Genomic DNA, 17,999 nt, shown 5'->3' on the forward strand with positions numbered 1-17,999 from the left:
GAGAAGCCAAAAATTTTAAGCTGACTGCAAGAAGACAGCAGAGGACCTAGCAAGAAAATGTCCAAGTGAAGTACATGGAGAAGATGACCTTAGCCATATCTACCTAATGACTGGCTCTAATTGAGCTATTATCATTCAGGAAAGACATCTTGAGATTTTACAGTTGCTATAGGTCCTTCTCTTGCAGCATTAGCCCAGAGATCAACAGAAGTCTAAAAGACAAATAAAAAGTGCAAAGGAGCTCTTGCACTTAAAACATGTCTCTTCTTCCAATGTTACGTGTACTTCTGAGAACATCTGTTCTGTCTCTGGGTGGATGGTCATCACCCTTCTCCACGGGATAGAGCCAAGGGCATTGCTCTGCTCTGTGCCTCAACTCCCAGCTCCCCTGCAGTGAGCAGGGACACCCACAGCTCCATCAGGTGCTCAGAGCCCTGTTCTGCCCGAGCTTGGGTGTCTGCAGGGATGGGGCACCACCACCTCTCTGGGCAACAAGGCTGCACACTCAGGGCGGCCAGAGGAGCAGCCGTGTGTCCACACCTACAGAGATACATTCATCCAGCCCATAAATCAAGCAAACCTCAGCCAACGGACGTGAGGAGAATCCCAAATCGGTGCAGGATATAAAAATGGGATGCAATGGGAGCTCAGCTGTCTCATAGCAGCAAACCTCAGACCCAGACCTTGCTCAGTTTGCAGCTGCTTAAGGATTTCACCCACCAGCAATGCGAGAACACCCACAGAGCCACTTAAAACTAAAGACCATTTTCACATATTTCTGCTACAGAGAATGAAATGTGATTTAGAAATTATTGCATATTTAAAAGGAGCGGTCCCCCAGCTGCTGTTCCAACTGCACATATCCAGCTGCAGATACCCAGCATCCTGAAAAGCACCAGCACAACCCCTTGAGTGTCCCTCTGCAGCAGGGTGCAGCTCCCACAGCCCTCTCTCCCTGTGTAGTTTTATCATGCTGCTATGTGCTCGTGGTCTTGCAGGAGAAGGAAAACAGCATTTAGCTGAGAACCGTAGGATTTATAGTTAATAACTACTCGGGAATTCAGGCTTCCTTGGCAGTAAGAATTCACAATTAATGTTTTCTCCTCTCATTAGGGTAAAGAGGGCTGGGTCGCAGCTGGGTATGTTAAAAGCAGCATTTGGTCTGCGAAGTATATTCAACAGAAAAGTCTTATAACTACCTCCTTGTATCTGATACCCTGATCATTACTGCAGTTCACGTTGCTGTGTGCTCCTGGCAGGTCTCCAGGCTGCCTGCAGCCCTGCGATGGCTAAGCTGGGTGACAGGCTGGAGACCCCAAAACCTTGACATCCGAGCATGAGAGAAAAAAAAAAAAAAGGAACGAAAACAAACAAAACTCCACCAAAACCGAACAACAGGCGGGCACAGATGTCAGGAAGATGCAGCACAAGGAACAATGTCCTGCAACATCCTGTCGGGTCGATGTGCAAGTGCAACCCCCAGCGCTGCCTTCCTCCCAGCCGTGGGAGCCTGTGTGGTTATGGATGCTCGCCTCTCCCACGCCTGCACTGTGGGCAATTATGAAGTCGTTAGCTCTGTAAGCTGAAAGGATCGCTGTTGTCAGGATCGGCTGAGACGCCGGTTGAGTTGTCATTATTATGGGCACTTTAGCAGATGGATGGCCAGAACTGTATTTGCAGCAATAAGGTAATGACTGAGAAATGCAGTTCTGGTTAAACCCCTGATTGCTGCTGGCTTTCACTGGCATCATTAGGAGATGAAGGTGCTTCGTACCTCAGCAGACAGTGCCTTCCCTTAACAAAGCAGCGGAGTTATTTCAGAGAAGGGGAAGAATTCCTCACCTTTTGGGCCAGGAGAAAGGCATGGCTGTATGCAGAGTTGCAGAGGTTTGCCAGTTACATTAAGCTGGGGGAGATCTTGTATGAGAACTGTGGAAGAGCTCTGAAAAGACCACAAAACTTCCTTCTTCTTTTCTTTTTTTCTTTTTTTCTGTCATTAAGGGACTCAAGATAATTTTAAAAAAAGCTTTGGCCGAAAAAAGAAACATGGATTCAATGCTAAGTGTTTGAGGTTATATATACTACATAAATCCAACCAAAGCAACCAAAAATATGTTGTGGAAGGAAGAAGAGGCAACTAACTTGGCTGGTTTAGTGGGCATGGTGGTGGTGGGTTGATGGCTGGACAAGGTGATCTTAGATTCCAGCCTTAATGATTCTGTGATTTTAGAATAAAAATCATCATCTGCCTTCTGGAATAAGGGGCACCCAGTTTCAGATGGTTTAGTCAAAATAAAGTGTCCGGTCACTTTTTTTCTGAAAGGAAAAGCTCTTGTATCAAATGTCATGGATAGTGAGGACCATGGAGCTGATGGGACACCTCCCATGGGAGGATGTGGTCTGACTACTCCAGGCAGTACTCACAGCCCCTGCCCAATGTGCGAACCAGCAGCGAGCTGGACCCAGGGCTGCCCCATCTGCAGCAGCCAAAACCTTGCTGAGCTGCTTGCTGCCCCTGTACGCCTTCCCTTTCGCCCATCAATAACTTCAGGATACAAATGGGGCGTAAGGGGGGGCTGGAGCCAGCAAAACAAAGGCAGGAGCCATGGGCAATTCACAGGATCGGAAACAGCGAGAGGTTCTCATTATGCAGAGGTCGCTGGCTGAGCGCGATGCTACATTTAAATATTTCAGTGCGTGCTCCCTGCATCCTCCCTGCAATGCCTGTGTGTGTGTGCGTGCAGGCAGGAGCTCCTCCGGGTTGCAGCAGTGTTTTGGGTGAGATAAGGAACAAACCAGACAGAGGGTCTGCCTAGAAGTGTGGCTACACAGGTCTCTGGTTGCAAGGAGTGTCAGAGCCTGCTACTACTAGATGAGGGTGCTAAGCAGTTCTCCTGTGCAAGGTGTGAGCAGGTGGAAGATCTGCTTAACATGGTGGTTAAATTGAAGGAGGAGGTTGAGAGACTGAGGGCCATCAGGGACTGTGAGAGGGAGATTGACTGGTGGAGTAACTCCCTAGAGTGCCAGAGAGAAAGGTACCAGGGAGATCCCCCACAGTTTCTGGTGGACTCCCTGACCTGTCCCCGTAGGGCAGAAGGGGGATATCTGAGGAATAGGGAGGGCTGGCAGAGAGTCCCTACTCGGTGCCGTGGGCGATCTCCCCCTCTGCCTCCCCAGTGCCCCCAGATACCCCTAAGCAATAGATTTGCAGCATTGGAAGTTGAAGAGGTGATAAGGGGTGAAGTGCAGGAAGATTCCCGCAGGAGGTCACCAATGGCAAGGCAGTCACCTCCACGCATTGAGACTGCTGCTACTAAGAAAGAAAGGAAGGTGATCGTAGTGGGTGGCTCCCTTCTAAAGGGAACTGAGGGCCCCATTTGCAGACCAGACCCAAACCGCAGGGAAGTGTGCTGTCTCCCTGGGGCTCGAATCAGGGACATTACTAGAAGACTCCCGGACTTGATACGCCCCACTGACTACTACCCATTACTAGTAGTTCAGGCAGACTGCAATGAAATATCTCAGAGAAGTCTGCGAACTATGAAAAGAGATTTTAGGGGATTAGGGCGATTAGTTCAAGGGGTGGGAGCACAAGTGGTGTTTGCTTCCATACCTTCTGGGGCGGTGAAGGACACAGAATGGGCTAGGAAAACACAAGTGATGAATAACTGGCTGAGAGGTTGGTGTAGAGATAGACACTTTGGGTTTTTTGACCATGGGACAGTTTACTCGGCTCCTGGCCTGTTATCTGTTGATGGGACACACCTATCCCAAAGGGGGAAACGAATCCTAGCACAGGAGCTAGCCGGACTCATTGAGAGAGCTTTAAACTAGCTGTGACGGGGGAAGGGGATAAAACAGGGCTCTCCAGTAAAGAGCCTAAGGAGGCTGTGCTGGAAAAAGGGGTGAGGCAGATATCTCAGCTGAAGTGCATCTATACCAATGCACGCAGCATGGGCAATAAACAAGAAGAGCTTGAAGCCATTGTGAGGCAGGCTAACTATGACCTTGTAGCTATTACAGAAACATGGTGGGACCTCTCCCATGACTGGAATACTGGGATTGATGGCTACAAGCTCTTCAGAAGGGATAGACAGGGAAGAAAGGGTGGTGGCATAGCTCTCTATATCAAAGAGTGTTTTGATGTTGAAGAACTAGTGGTTGGAAATGACAAAGTAGAGTCCCTATGGATAAGAATCAGGGGGGTGGTCTTTAGGAGTGACATCGTGGTGGGGGTCTGTTACAGACCACCTAGTCAGGATGAAGAAATAGATGAGATGTTCTATAAACAACTCGTAGATGTTGCACGATGGCCAGCACTCGTTCTCATGGGGGACTTCAACTTCCCTGATATATGCTGGAAATACAATACTGCGCAGAGGAAGCAGTCCTTGAGATTTCTAGAATGTGTGGATGATTGCTTCCTGACTCAGCTGGTGCAAGAGCCTACCAGGGGAGATGCCTTGCTTGACCTACTTTTCACTAACAGGGAAGGACTAGTAGGGGATGTGAAGGTTGGAGATTGTCTTGGCCAGAGTGACCATGAAATGGTGGAGTTTGCTATTCTGGGTGCCGTCAAGAGGGTGACTAGCAAAACTATTACCTTGGACTTCCGGAGGGCAGACTTTGACCTGTTCAGGACACTTGTTGCAAGGGTCCCTTGGGACTTGCTCCTGAAGGGTAAAGGGGTCCAGGAAGCCTGGATGCTCTTCAAGATGGAAATCTTAAAGGCACAGGAGCAGGCAGTCCCGGAGTCCTGTAAGTCAAGCCGGAGGAGCAAAAGACCAGTGTGGATGAACCGGGATCTTTTGTTGAGACTCCGAGAGAAAAGGAGAGTCTATGTCCTCTGGAAGATGGGTCAGGCTACTTGGGGTGACTACAGAGAACTGGCCAAGATCTGCAGGCAGAAAATTAGAAATGCTAAAGCCCAGCTTGAAATTAGGCTGGCTACTGCTGTAAAGGAGAACAGGAAACCCTTTTACAAATATATTAACAGCAGGAGAAAAACTAAGGAAAATTTCCCTCCTTTACTCAACGAGGCAGGCAATATAACCACAGATGATAAGGAAAAGGCTGAGGTTCTCAATGCCTTCTTCACATCTGTCTTTAATAGACAGGACAGTTGTCCACATGGTACTTGCCCTGACCTGGAAGTCCGGGACGGGGTGCATAATGCACCCCCTGTGATTCAAGCAGAGATGGTCAGAGATCTTCTCCTCCATCTGAACTGCCACAAGTCCATGGGGCCAGATGGGATCCACCCAAGGGTGCTGAGGGAGCTAGCAGAGGTGATTGCCGAGCCACTTTCTGCCATCTATCAGCATTCCTGGTTATCTGGAGAGGTCCCACAAGATTGGAGGCTTGCCGATGTGACTCCCATCTTCAAGAAAGGCCGTAAGGAAGACCCGGGGAACTACAGGCCTGTCAGCCTGACCTCGGTATCAGGGAAAGTTATGGAACAGATGATATTGAGGGAGATCACACGACACGTGCATGGCAATAAAGGGATCAGACCCAGCCAGCACGGGTTCACCAGGGGCAGGTCGTGCTTGTCCAACCTCATCTCCTTCTATGACTGGGTGACCAGACAGGTAGATGAGGGAAAGGCTGTTGATGTAGTCTACCTGGACTTCAGCAAGGCCTTTGACACGGTCTCCCACAGTATTCTCCTAAGGAAACTGGCAGCCCGTGGTGTGGACAGGTTCACTCTTCTCTGGGTGGAGAACTGGCTGGAGGGCCGTGCCCAGAGGGTAGTGGTTAATGGAGTTAAGTCCAGCTGGCGTCCTGTAACGAGTGGTGTCCCCCAAGGGTCAGTTTTGGGGCCCATCTTGTTTAATATCTTTATTGATGACCTAGATGAGGGAATTGAGTGTACCCTCAGTAAGTTTGCAGATGACACAAAGCTGGGAGGATGTGTCAAACTGCCTGAGGGTAGGGAGGCCCTTCAGAGGGATTTGGATAGGCTGAACAGCTGGGCTGAGCAAAATGGGATGAGGTTCAATAAGACCAAGTGCCGGGTCCTGCACTTTGGCCACAATAACCCCATGCAATGCTATAGGCTTGGGGCAGAATGGCTTGAAGAATGTAGAGAGGAAAAGGACCTGGGGGTGTTGGTTGATGCTCGGCTCAACATGAGCCGGCAGTGTGCACAGGTGGCCAAGAAGGCCAACAGCATCCTGGCCTGTATTAGAAATAGTGTAGCCAGCAGGAGCAGGGAGGTGATCATCCCCCTGTACTCAGCTCTGGTGCGGCCGCACCTCGAGTACTGTGTTCAGTTTTGGGCCCCTCACTACAAGAAGGACATTGAGGCCCTGGAGCGTGTTCAGAGAAGGGCAACAAAACTGGTGAGGGGCCTGGAGCACAAGTCTTATGAGGAGCGGCTGAGGGAGCTGGGATTGTTTAGTCTGGAGAAGAGGAGGCTCAGAGGAGACCTTATAGCACTCTACCACTTCCTGAAGGGGGGTTGTGGTGAGGAGGGGGTAGGCCTCTTCTCCCTGATAAGTAATGACAGGACGAGAGGGAATGGCCACAAGTTGCGCCAGGGAAGATTTAGATTAGACCTCAGGAAGCATTTCTTTTCTGAAAGAGTGGTCAGGCACTGGAATGGCCTGCCTAGGGAGGTGGTTGAGGCACCATCCCTAGCGCTGTTCAAGAAGCGTTTAGATGAGGTGCTTAAGGACTTAATTTAGTAGTTGGGTAGAGATAGTGATAGGAGGATGGTTGGACTAGATGATCTTATAGGTCCTTTCCAACCTTATGAACTTATGAACTTATGAACTTATAAACAGAACGAGTGCAGATGCCCCCACTTAGCACTGTGTGAAAACTTTAAAGCAGACCTGAGCATCTTGGGGGCTCAGGGCTTCTTTCCTCCCTGTGCTTGCTTACTGATGCTTTGAGCCCTGTGTTGTCAAGATAAATGCTTCTGCATCCCCAAAGCCTTGTGGGATCCACGCTGGCGCTGATAGATGCTGGTCACAGGTGCTATCTCCTGAAGGTCTGTCTTTGGACCAGTGCTCTTTGACATCTTTATCAATTACATGGGCAGTGGGATTGAGTGCACCCTCAGCAAGTTTGCAGACAGCACCAAGCTGAGCGGTGCAGTTGGTACAGCAGAAGGAAAGGGATGTCACCCAGAGGGACGGGCTCTAAAAATGGGCCCACAGGACCTTATGAGGTTCAACAAGGCCAAGTGCCAGCTGCTACACTTGGGTCAGGGCAATCCCAGCCATGTGTACAAGATGTCCTACCCCTACAAGCGCCCAAAGCCAGGCCTTGGGCAGCCTGATCTGGTGAGGGGCAGCCAGCTCCTGGCACAGGGGGTGCTCTGAGGTCCTTTCCAACCAAACCATTCTGTGATTCTATGATTCTGATGCACCCACAGTGCACCACAGTTTGCTCTGAGTGTCACCTCCACCACAGCCACCTCATCACCTCCCCTGCACCCACAGGACACGTCTGGCACGGGCAGGATGGAGGGAACAACGCTGTGCATTTTTTTCACTCCTACTCCTCCTCTTTGCAAGTTTGCAGCAGTGAGAGGGAACATTGTCAGCCCGCTCGTGGGAAGCACAAAGCAGTGGCTGTGCTGCCCTCCTTATAAAAATTCAAGGCTGTCCTCCTTTTTCCTAGAGGTTACAGTGTTTTCACACACATGTGCCTTTGTTGTGCCCACACCCTGTTCCCAAGTCCCCACAGCCAGCCCAGCTCTTCTTTCCACCCAGAAAGCAGCCAATTTTGATGTAATCAATCGAAACAAGCACAATTCAGGAGAAATTTTGAAAAATCCTCTCTGGAAAATAAATAAATAAACACATAAATAAATAAGTTCTGTTTGCAGCAATTCTGCTGTTTCAGAACTTCAGCGGGGAGCACTGGCAGCTCAGTTTTTCTCCAGATCAGCTCCTCAGAGCCTCAATTTGCTGTGAACGTGGCAAAGGACTCGATTCTGGGTTTCCCAGGAAACTACTTTACAGGTGAGATCTGGAGATTTTCACTTTAATATATTCTCTGTGACCACTGAGATCCCTTGGCTGGAACCTGTGATTTTTCCCAAGTGCAGCTGCACGGTGAGGATGGGTACCCATGGGTACGGTTGGTGAGTATGGAGCTGGGCTTTATCCACTAGCCACAAGCAGGACTAAGGCCCAAGAAATCCTTCCTGCCAAAAACTGGGAGAGTAATCCTGTCATAACCTATTAATATGGAGCTGTGCTGCCACTTGGCAGCAAACCACCAAACCCACAAAGTTGTGTTTAATTTGCTGTTAGGGGACAGACTGAGTCTTCTTTGCTCAATTATCCCGAGCTGATCTTTCAGCATCCACCCTGGAGAAAAGCCATTGTGCAACCTCCATCCCCGTATCCCATCCTGGGTTCACCCAGATGCCTCAGGACCCCTGCTTGTGGTGTCTCCATGTGCATAGCAGAGTGGCAAGGGTAAGCAGGAATAACCCTATGAAGATGGGCTGGGGAAATGATTTTTTGCTTCTTGCAGGGTTTCTTTCACAGAATCATAGAATTGTTTGTATTGGAAGGGACCCTTAAGGTCCAACCTCCCTGCAATGAGCAGGGACACCCACAGCTCCATCAGTGCCCAGAGCCCCATCCTGCCTGAGCTCGGGTGTCTGATACTGATACAGACACAGGTACTGATACAGGACTTATAGTACCCTTCAGGTACTAAAAGGCTAGTGCTGGTCTTTGCTTGGTGCTTTCCCACTTCCCCGTCATCCAGGATGTCATTCTTCTCTTTTCTATTTTTACCCAAATCCTTGACATCTTCAAGGCAGCAGCCTGGAGGAAATGGATTATCCCTGCAGTGGCATTGCACTGCTCCAGCCCCAAGAAAACTTCTCCTTCCCAGGGCTCACCACATTCCTGACCTGCCTGCAGCCCTGCAAAATAGGAAGCACAATGCCCATTAGCTTTGTTCAGTAAAACTTTGGGATTAGTCACCATATCCTTCCCGTACATGGGAAATAGCAAGAAAGGAACATCTCCTGCTGGATTTGCACGTTTCGGCGCACACAGCATGGGAGACCCCATATCCTTCCATCCCATCCTCAAGGGGATCTCTGTTTGCTCAAGGCCAGGAAACTGCTTCCCTGTATCCAGTTCATGGTGCTATCACAAACAGGACACAAAGATGCACTGAGGTATTTTGCAAACTGCAATGGGACTGCTGTCGGTGTTTCTTTTGTCCCGCACTTGCTATGCAGAATATGATCTTAATGTTTCCATCATTTTATTCTGCAACTGCAGGGCACTTTTTTTCTCGTGTTATTCTTTTTATTATTATCTTTTTTTTTTTTTTTTTTTGCCAGTTCTGATTAAAAATCAGCTGTTGGATCCCAATGTTCCTTTGTCTAAAACATACAGAGATGTGCAGAACAGCCATTGCCTGAGGAGCATTTAAAGGCAGCACCGGGAGAAACTCCAGAGCAGCTCTGCAGAGAGCTCCTACGTTCCTGAGATTCCTCTTCCAGCACTCCACAGACAGGCTCACAGTTTTATTTGCAAAAACTGGGAAAGTTTCCAAATCCGAGCCTGTAAAGTCTTCCACTAAGAAAAGAAAAAAAAAAAAAAAAGAAGAAAAAAAAAAACAACAGGAAAATCACATTTTCCCCCACCGTGAAGCGAGAGAGGCTCACAAGCAGCAAATCCTCTGCAGATGTGTCCTGGAGCTGCAAGCACTCACCACCAATGTGCTGCTTCCCCAGCAAGGGTGCGTAGCCCAGGAATTCAATCTGCAAGCATAGCTCTGGGTCTCTTCACCAGCAGGAAAATCCAAAGTGGGAACTCATAAGCACATACTGGAAGCCCTGATGAAGCAGGGCCCCATGGCTGAGCTCTCCGACCCGTTGTTCTCACTTCTGGCTGTATCCATTCTTGTACAGCTGCTAGATTTCTTGGGGTGAACATCCACCGAGGTGTCAGACTCTTACAGCCACCTTCATTTCACCTGCAAATTGAGAAAAAAGAAAATAGGAGGCCAATTACATCCTGGCCTGTATCAGAAATAGTGCAGCCTGCAGGACCAGGAGGTGACCGTCCCTCTGTACTCTGCACTGGTGAGGCCACACCTCGAGTGCTGTGTTCAGTTTTAGGCCCCTCAGTACAAGAAAGACACCACTACATGAAAGACATCAAGACCCTGGAGCATGTCCAGAAAAGGGCAGTGAAGCTGTGAAGGGTCTGGAGGACAGTTCATACAGTGACTCTTCCACATAACAGTGATAGGACAAGAGGTAATGGCCTCAAGCTGTGCCAGGGTGGGCTTCAGACTGGATACTAGGAAAAGTTTCTTCTCTGAATGAGTGGTGATGCACCGGCACAGGCTGCCCAAGGACATGGTAGGCTCACCATCCCTGGAGGTGTTCCAGGACTGTGGAGACTTGGCACTGAGGGACATGGAGAGTGGGCATGGTGCTGATGGGTTGATGGTTGGACTCGGGGATCTTGGAGATCTTTTCCAACCTGAATGATTCTGTGATTCTAACATGCACTCAGGACTTTTTAACGCACTTGGGTTTTGTTCCTTCATGTTTTATAGAACCAGAACTGTTTAAGCTGGAAAAGACCATTTGGATCATCAAGTCCAGCTGCCAACCTACCACAAGTTCACCTCTAAAGCATACCCCTAAGTGCCACATCCACAGGGCTTCTAAGTGTCTCCAAGGATAAGGACCACCATACAGTTATTAAGACTGGCATCAACCACTGAAATCATCTACATGGACAGCCTGACCCGGTGCTTAACCACCCTTTCCATGCATAATTCTTTCCTGATATCCAACTTATTATCCCATCAGAGCTCAGGAGAGCCACTGACACTGAGTGTGTGCAGCTGCCCTTCTCCCACAGTGCCTCACTTGGCCAAATTGTGACACTAACAGGAGAGAAATAAAAACCTGACCCCATGGGCACGACATGGTTTTAGCCTAATTTGAAACATCCTGAATGCTCCTTTGGTTTGCTGGTGTGATTCTTGCAGTAATTGCCTTTCAGATATGATCTGCTCCAGCTTGTTGCAGCCTCTCCTGAAGGATGGAAATTGCTTGACCAAAGCAAGCTGGATGAGTTGCAAACTCCACAACCCAAACTCTGCTAGGTGGCTTGTCCTCATCATGCAAAAGCACCAACATTGGTGCAGAGAGGTCTGCCAGACACTGTTTTGCAGGTGTCAAACCGTCAGCAATCCACACCGAAGTACCATGCCAAAAAGGAATGATACCATTAAGCTCACATGTTTTCCCAGTCCAACCTTCCACTTTCTGTAACGCAGAAGCAGCCCAGCACTGAGGCTCATACTCAGATCTGCAAACAGGTGTATCCATTCAATTGTCTGTAAGACTACAGTCGCCCTGCAGATAGTCCCAGTTAGCACCAAGTCCCCTTCTGGGCCATGGGAAAGGACAGATGTGGTCCTGGCACAGCTCAGCCCCAGAGGTGGGAGTTGCTGTAGGGTCACTTTGGAGGCAAGATGGAAAACTTGCATTTTGCTGAATGGCTCTGATCAGAGAGTGCACTGCATGCCCCCTCTGCCAGAGCAAAACCCATGCCACTGCGCTCGCACTATGCAGCAAAACCCTGCTGAAGATTTTATCAGGAAAGAGAATTATTTGCTACTGGAGAATGTGCTTGTGCCTCGCAGCTATTCAGCTGCACAAGTATGTGGAGCGTTGCCGATAACTCACTGAGGGAAGTCTGGAAAATGGATTCTGCAACAAGATAATTCTGCTTGTAGACTCTTATTTTATGTATTTCAGTTTCCTTCCTCCTCTACCACTCCCCCTCCCACCTTTTCCCATTTACATCTAAATGGGATCTTTGTTTTCTCGGAGTCAATATTTAGCCACTTGTTCCCCATTCGAGCCTCCAGAGTTTTGTTTCCAAGAGCAGAGCCCTTCTCTGGGTAGGAAAAGGACTGATCAAGATGCCAAAGCTGTGCCCTGGACCTCCTCTGGGTGCTCACGGTCCTCTCTTGTGAGTTTTGCGCGTGGATTTGTAACCGACTGAGCCAAACTTCCCAATTCCAAGCTCCCAGAAATAAAAGCCACCTCCCATATACTGCCATCAATGGCATTTGGTATTATGGAGATCCAAGATTGCACCCATCTTCAGCATTGATGACACCAGCAGATGGAAGTTCCCATAACTTGAGGTACAAAGACACTTCCTTAAGGCCCTTCACAAACAAGGATGTAGTTCCAGCTAATCGCTTCAGATCCTCTCTCTGCAGATACATGCATCAGCTCCAGGAACGAGGAAACCTGTCCATTAATGAATTGATTTCCACTGAGGCATCAGCTGCTCACTGCCCACTGCTGCCACAGCAGCTGTTGGAGCCCGGCTGATGCACAAGACTCCAGCACTCCTGGTCATTGCTTTTCCTTTCTTTTTGCAGTAAAGCCACAATATGTAGGCAGTATTTGCTTCTGGGCTCGTCTATATGCAAAGGAATGATTGGTTTATCGGCAGGCTGAGCTACACAGGCTGGAACACAAAGCACCACTTGTCGTTATTTTGATGGAAGCCTCTCTTAAGGCACATACTCTAACTAGATTTAATTTATGTTTGTAAATAAGCAGATACAGCAAGCAGGAAAAAAAAATAGGTCTTCAGTCTTACAGCCAGCAGCCACACAGGCTTGTGCTGAAGCAAACACAGGTTGGGTTACAACCTGTGAACACAGGAGGTTTTCCAACTGTGAACGCAATAGTAACTTTTCAGTTCTACCACATGGAGAAGCCCATAAGCTGCCACATCAAATGGACTTGACCTGACCTCATGCACATAACCCCATGGACTCAGGGGGTTTGTTTCACACGCCCCAAGCCCTTGCTCAAATCAGCCAGCAATGGGACTCCCAACCTACAGCAGGGAGTCTGCTTTGGCAGGGAGGTGGGATTTGATGATCACCAGAGGTCCCTTCCAAGCCCTCCAATTCTGTGATTCTGTAAGGCATGAACCAATTTCCCAAGGAGAAGAAGCTACCAACACATCCAGGGATGCAGCTCCCTTGTGGGGATAAGGGCATGGATGAGCCCAGGTTATCAGCCCACGCTACCAGCAGGATGGAGGAAGGTTTCCCCATGACCAGAAAAGAGCAGGAAGCACTGGGACAACTGCAGTTGGGATAGTGGCCAGGGAGCTGCTGAGGATCCATGAGATACCTACGTAGGGACATCTGGTGGATGACTGTTGGAGTCTTTGCTGCAAAGAGGATCCTGGTGAAAAGAGGAAGGAGCATCAGCACCTTTCAGAGTGAAAAATGGGGAAAAATAGATCTTACACCTTCTTTCCATGGGGAGATCTGTAGTAGATCAGAGGGAGATACACCCACCTCCTTCAGCTGAGCTCTCCCAGGGACACACATACATACTCACATGTCTTTATAGGCACACATATCTAACTTTGACCAAAAGTAACTCAAATCATAGGACCTATAAACACTAGGCTGCCACTTGGTCCCAAGCCCTTTCTGCCTCCTAAGCCACTGACTGCAGCAGGACAGTTTTGCATCTGGTTTCAGTGTATTTCTTCTGCCCGCTGTCTTGAAAACACATGGAGATTGAATTATATAACAATACTGTTTAAGCACTAGCAAAATGCACAATTTGATTAAACTCAGCACTGCACCAACTCGGAGATCTAAAAAGACAGCCATGTGCATTTTAACAAAGTTAAAGCCCAAAGCTTTTCATTTCATCCTAATGGATAGCAAAGGTCATTCTCCATTTGATAAATGACGACAGCATTGCTGCATTTGTCTTCTGGCTGGCAGTGCTGGATTCCTCTGAAGCTTGTGTTAATGAGATTCCTCCTACCACAGAAACGAAATCCTCCAGTGAGGCACTGGCATTGGATTTATTGCCAAAAAAACACCTATTCTGCATGCACACAACAGGGTAAGTGCAACTTCACATCTTGCTGGAGAGGTGTCCACAGCAAACGTGCCCTGATGGAACGACGTTGTCCATGACATAAGTCCCAAGTGTGAGAAACTAATTCTGTGATGAGACATTTCTTTTCTCCATGACTCAGCTGAGAGATATTTTTCACAGCGAAAACACATCAGTAAAGAATTAAAGCGTACATCCAATATTTGCCCCATGGGGATAGTGCTTAAAATAGAGCCATCAGCCAGAATTTAAGAGGGATGATATTTATTTTGCTCGCTAAACCACCTGGCAACACCCAGAATCCATGAGGTTCCCAAGGTGGGCAGTAAATTAGCAGAGCTGCATGCATGTGCTTAACGCTGCTCCTGCATCCAGTGCAGTGACAAGTGGATGAATGACAGCTGTGGGAGACATGGGATGTCTCTTCCAAGGGGGAGATAGGAGCCACAGGGGAAGCAAGAGACCAAGGATCAGTACAGGGAGTGAGATCCTGCCAGACAGGAGAAAGATACAGGAGAAAGACGAGGGAAAAGACAAAGGAAGAATTTCTTCATGAAGTGCCAGAATGGACTGCCTAGTTTAGTGGTGGAGTCCCTGTCCCGGGAGGTGTTTAAGAGATCTGTGGACTGAGGGATATGGTTTAGCAGTGGGTCAGGCTGGTGGTCAGATCTGGTGAACTTGAAAGTCTTTTCCAATTCAGATGATTCCATGATCCTATAATTCATGGGGCTATTCTGCACGTAGTGGAGGAACAGAGCCAGGGGAGAGCCCATTACGCAGGCTCCCAAAAGGCTGCTTATACTTTGATGTCTCAACAGCACCGACCCTACTATCCCCAACCAGGACGATTCATGGTCAGCAGAAGATGCCAAGGAGCCTGGAGCTACCCAAAACACAGCACCTCTGGGGACAATCCCTTGTGGAGCAGGGCCTATAGCATGAGGGGCACAGCACAGCTAGCCAGGAGAGGGGATGGTTTAAAACAGTGCATCTACCACCTCACCCTGCTCTCTCCGCATCTTCATTTCCAGCCTCTCCATCACCACTACCACCTTTCCAAACTCTTTGCACAGACAGGACAACAGCAGAGACCTCACACTATCACCATGCGAAACCCCATGACTTCAAAGCCCAAAGCAGCCCCAGTCTACAAGACAACCAACATCAGGCTGAACTTTGCCCCAGGGAAGCAAACCACTCCTCGGCCCCATATCAAAGGGCACAGAACTGACACATGATGGGTTCCCAACCCACCCCATGCCAGGCACACACAATGGCTCCTTTCATCCCTGCTCCTTGGGCAGACACATGGCCCCTCTGCCCGTGTGACTTTGCAGCCAGACAGACAGGAGCACTAAAACCCAAATCATGTTTACTCCCTTAAGGCTGAGTCACAGGGATTTGGGTGGACACACAGGCTCCTTACCCATTCACATCCAGATGGATGCACTTTTGGGGATCTTCTTTGCCCTCTCGGTTCCACCTCCTTGCTTCTTCCAAGGATGCTTCATCTCCATCCTGGGCTCTGCTAATAAAGCACACAGCTGAGCTTGAATTCAGAGCTGTAACAGTGCCTGCAACTCGTTAAAGGTTATCACAGCTGAATTACTCATCCCGGGGGGCAGGCGGGGAGAAGCAGCTGACTCACATTGTGAGACCGGAGCCCTGATTTTCCCCCTGGCACGGGGTTTCTATGTGAGCACAGGCTGTGCTTTTCCTCCAAAACTGCTTTTTTTTTTTCAGCTCTAGTCTCGCCCAGTGATGCTCTGCTCCAGGGTAAAGGGTTGGGGAAGTACCAGGATAACAGCAAATTAAAACCAAGCGAAGACAGCGTGATATCTGCTACTTCAGTTAAAAACAGCCATTAAGGCTCTTATCACAGCCATAAACCCACCAGACTCCTCCACGTGCTGGGCTGGGCTCAGCACCCAAATCTCTGGACCCAGATGGTGTTTGGGCAGCACGTGAGAGCAGGCTCATAGGAACTGCTTTTACTCAAGCCTGACCTTGCAACCTCAACAGCTTTACAACGGCCCTTTGCAAACCTGCCCTGTAGTCATGGAAGCACCGTGGGCAGCATCTCTTGGGGCAGGATGGCAGTGAGCAGGCTGCTGTTAGGACACTTCTTACTTTCCCCTCCAGATGCAGCAAAACCCCTCTCCAGCAAAACAGCCTCTCTTGTTTTCTTCCAACTGCCTGCATTACTTTGGCATCGCGTTGCTCATTAAAAATACCCCTCACTGGCAAGAAGGGAGTTATCTAGGGCACCCTTGTTTATCTTGGTTTGGAGTGAGTACCATCAGCTGCTGCACTCCTGAAAATCAGCTTCTGCAAAAACCATCAGTGCTGCTCCGGGTGTCTGTTCCTGGGGGGATGCTCGAGTCTGGATGTCAGCAGTGCAAGCACATGAGAACATAAGTACCCATCTGATCTATAGTCTGGGGGGAGATGCCAGAGTCCCCCGCATCACTTTTTGGGAATTAATAAATTTATCTGCAAGTGCATCTCTGGCTGCAGAAAAAGGCAGAAGGAGAAAGCCCACAGTGGGCACAGGGAGAAGGCAGTATGGCCCATCCCAAGCATAGAGCCAGAATTGTGAAGGTTGGAAAGGATCACTGAGGTCACCATCCCAGCTGGCCCCCACCATGCTGCTGCCCATGAGCCACATCTCCACAGTTCTTGAACACCTCCAGGGACAGTGACTCCACCACCTCCCTGGGCACCCTGTGCCACTGCATCACTGCTCTTTCGAAGAAGTATCTGTTCCCAATGCCCTTGCTGTTGAGACACAAAGAGGAGGACTGTGCCCTGAAGGCACCAAGTCCCCCTGGTTCCTGCCACCAAATGAAAACGTGGAGCATGTCACTAAGGATGGTGCCAAAAATACTCCATCTGGGGCCCCACCAAGTGACCCCCACTGCACAGTGATTCTGCCTTGCTTTTATTTACTATGGGACATTTTAAGACCCAAAAACATTCCTGGGGAAACTGTAACACCCTGTCTGCAGCCACGGCCTGCCCTCATCAATGAATCAGGCCTTTCTTCTCACCCTCCGCAGCCTTGCTTTTTTCTTTTTTTTTTTTCTTTTTGCCTTTTTTTTTAATAGGTTAAAGTAATCACATAGTAAAAGTCTGGAATCCAACCGCAGGGAGCACAGAAATATTTGAGCAAGCTGTTTCAAATCAGGGCTCTGACTTGCTCATCTGACGGCCCCCTTGGTGGATGCTGTGGCTGCTTGCTTTGAGGCTGGGTCCCCTCCATGTAGAGAGAATGAAATTCTCGATTCCTCTATTTTTCATGATTTTTTTCCTTATCTTGCACCAACCCAAGGTATTCTGCACAACTTCCAGTGCTGCACGTCCATGGAAGGAGCCACACAGCACAGAGATGACACCAAATCCTTCCCACAGCCTCCATGGCCTCCCTTTGTGCCCCTACCTCCATGCAGCTGGAGGGGCCAAGCCAAGTCCCAAGCCCAGTGAGGGCCAGAGCTCTCTGCTTTCCAAGGTAAATAATGACTTTAATTAGGAACTATGCATAATTAACCACGCCAAGCTGATGACTCAGCTGGCTGTTAGAAGACCCCGCAGCCCAGTTTTTTGCTCTGCATTGTTTTTGAGTTTTCTCAGCTCAACTCTCTGCAATGTGGGTGTTGGTACAGTGGGGTGACACCGAGTCCTTGGGTCCCCTGAGCCACGATGGAGAGGCGAGGGCAAAGCACCTAGCACAGAGGACAGCCAGCTCCTGGAAATGAGATTATTGCTGTCCTCATTTGAATTTTAAAAAGCAAACAGGCTCTGTTGGTTCAGACATTACGTTTAGACTGGGGGTTGTAAATAATGCAAGCGTTGCTCTTTTTATCAGCTTGCTCGGCAAATCAATTGGAGGACTCGAAAAAGGATTGTCATCATAAAACGAACGAATTCATTAAGGCCCCTTGTTTGCCTTCGTGTTTTAATCGAATGTAAAGCAAATACAACAGGCAGAGCGCACCGAGACAGGCGGTACACGTACTCCCTGTGGGTTTAAATCCTTAGGGAGGAAAAGGGAGCGGGATCTTGGTGCTTGGGGAGTACCATCCAGGGGAAAATA

Source organism: Cyrtonyx montezumae, unplaced genomic scaffold, assembly GCF_038088225.1.
Source record: "Cyrtonyx montezumae isolate F1298 unplaced genomic scaffold, pur_monq_1.0 scaffold_10, whole genome shotgun sequence".
Classification (NCBI taxonomy): Eukaryota; Metazoa; Chordata; class Aves; order Galliformes; family Odontophoridae; genus Cyrtonyx; species Cyrtonyx montezumae.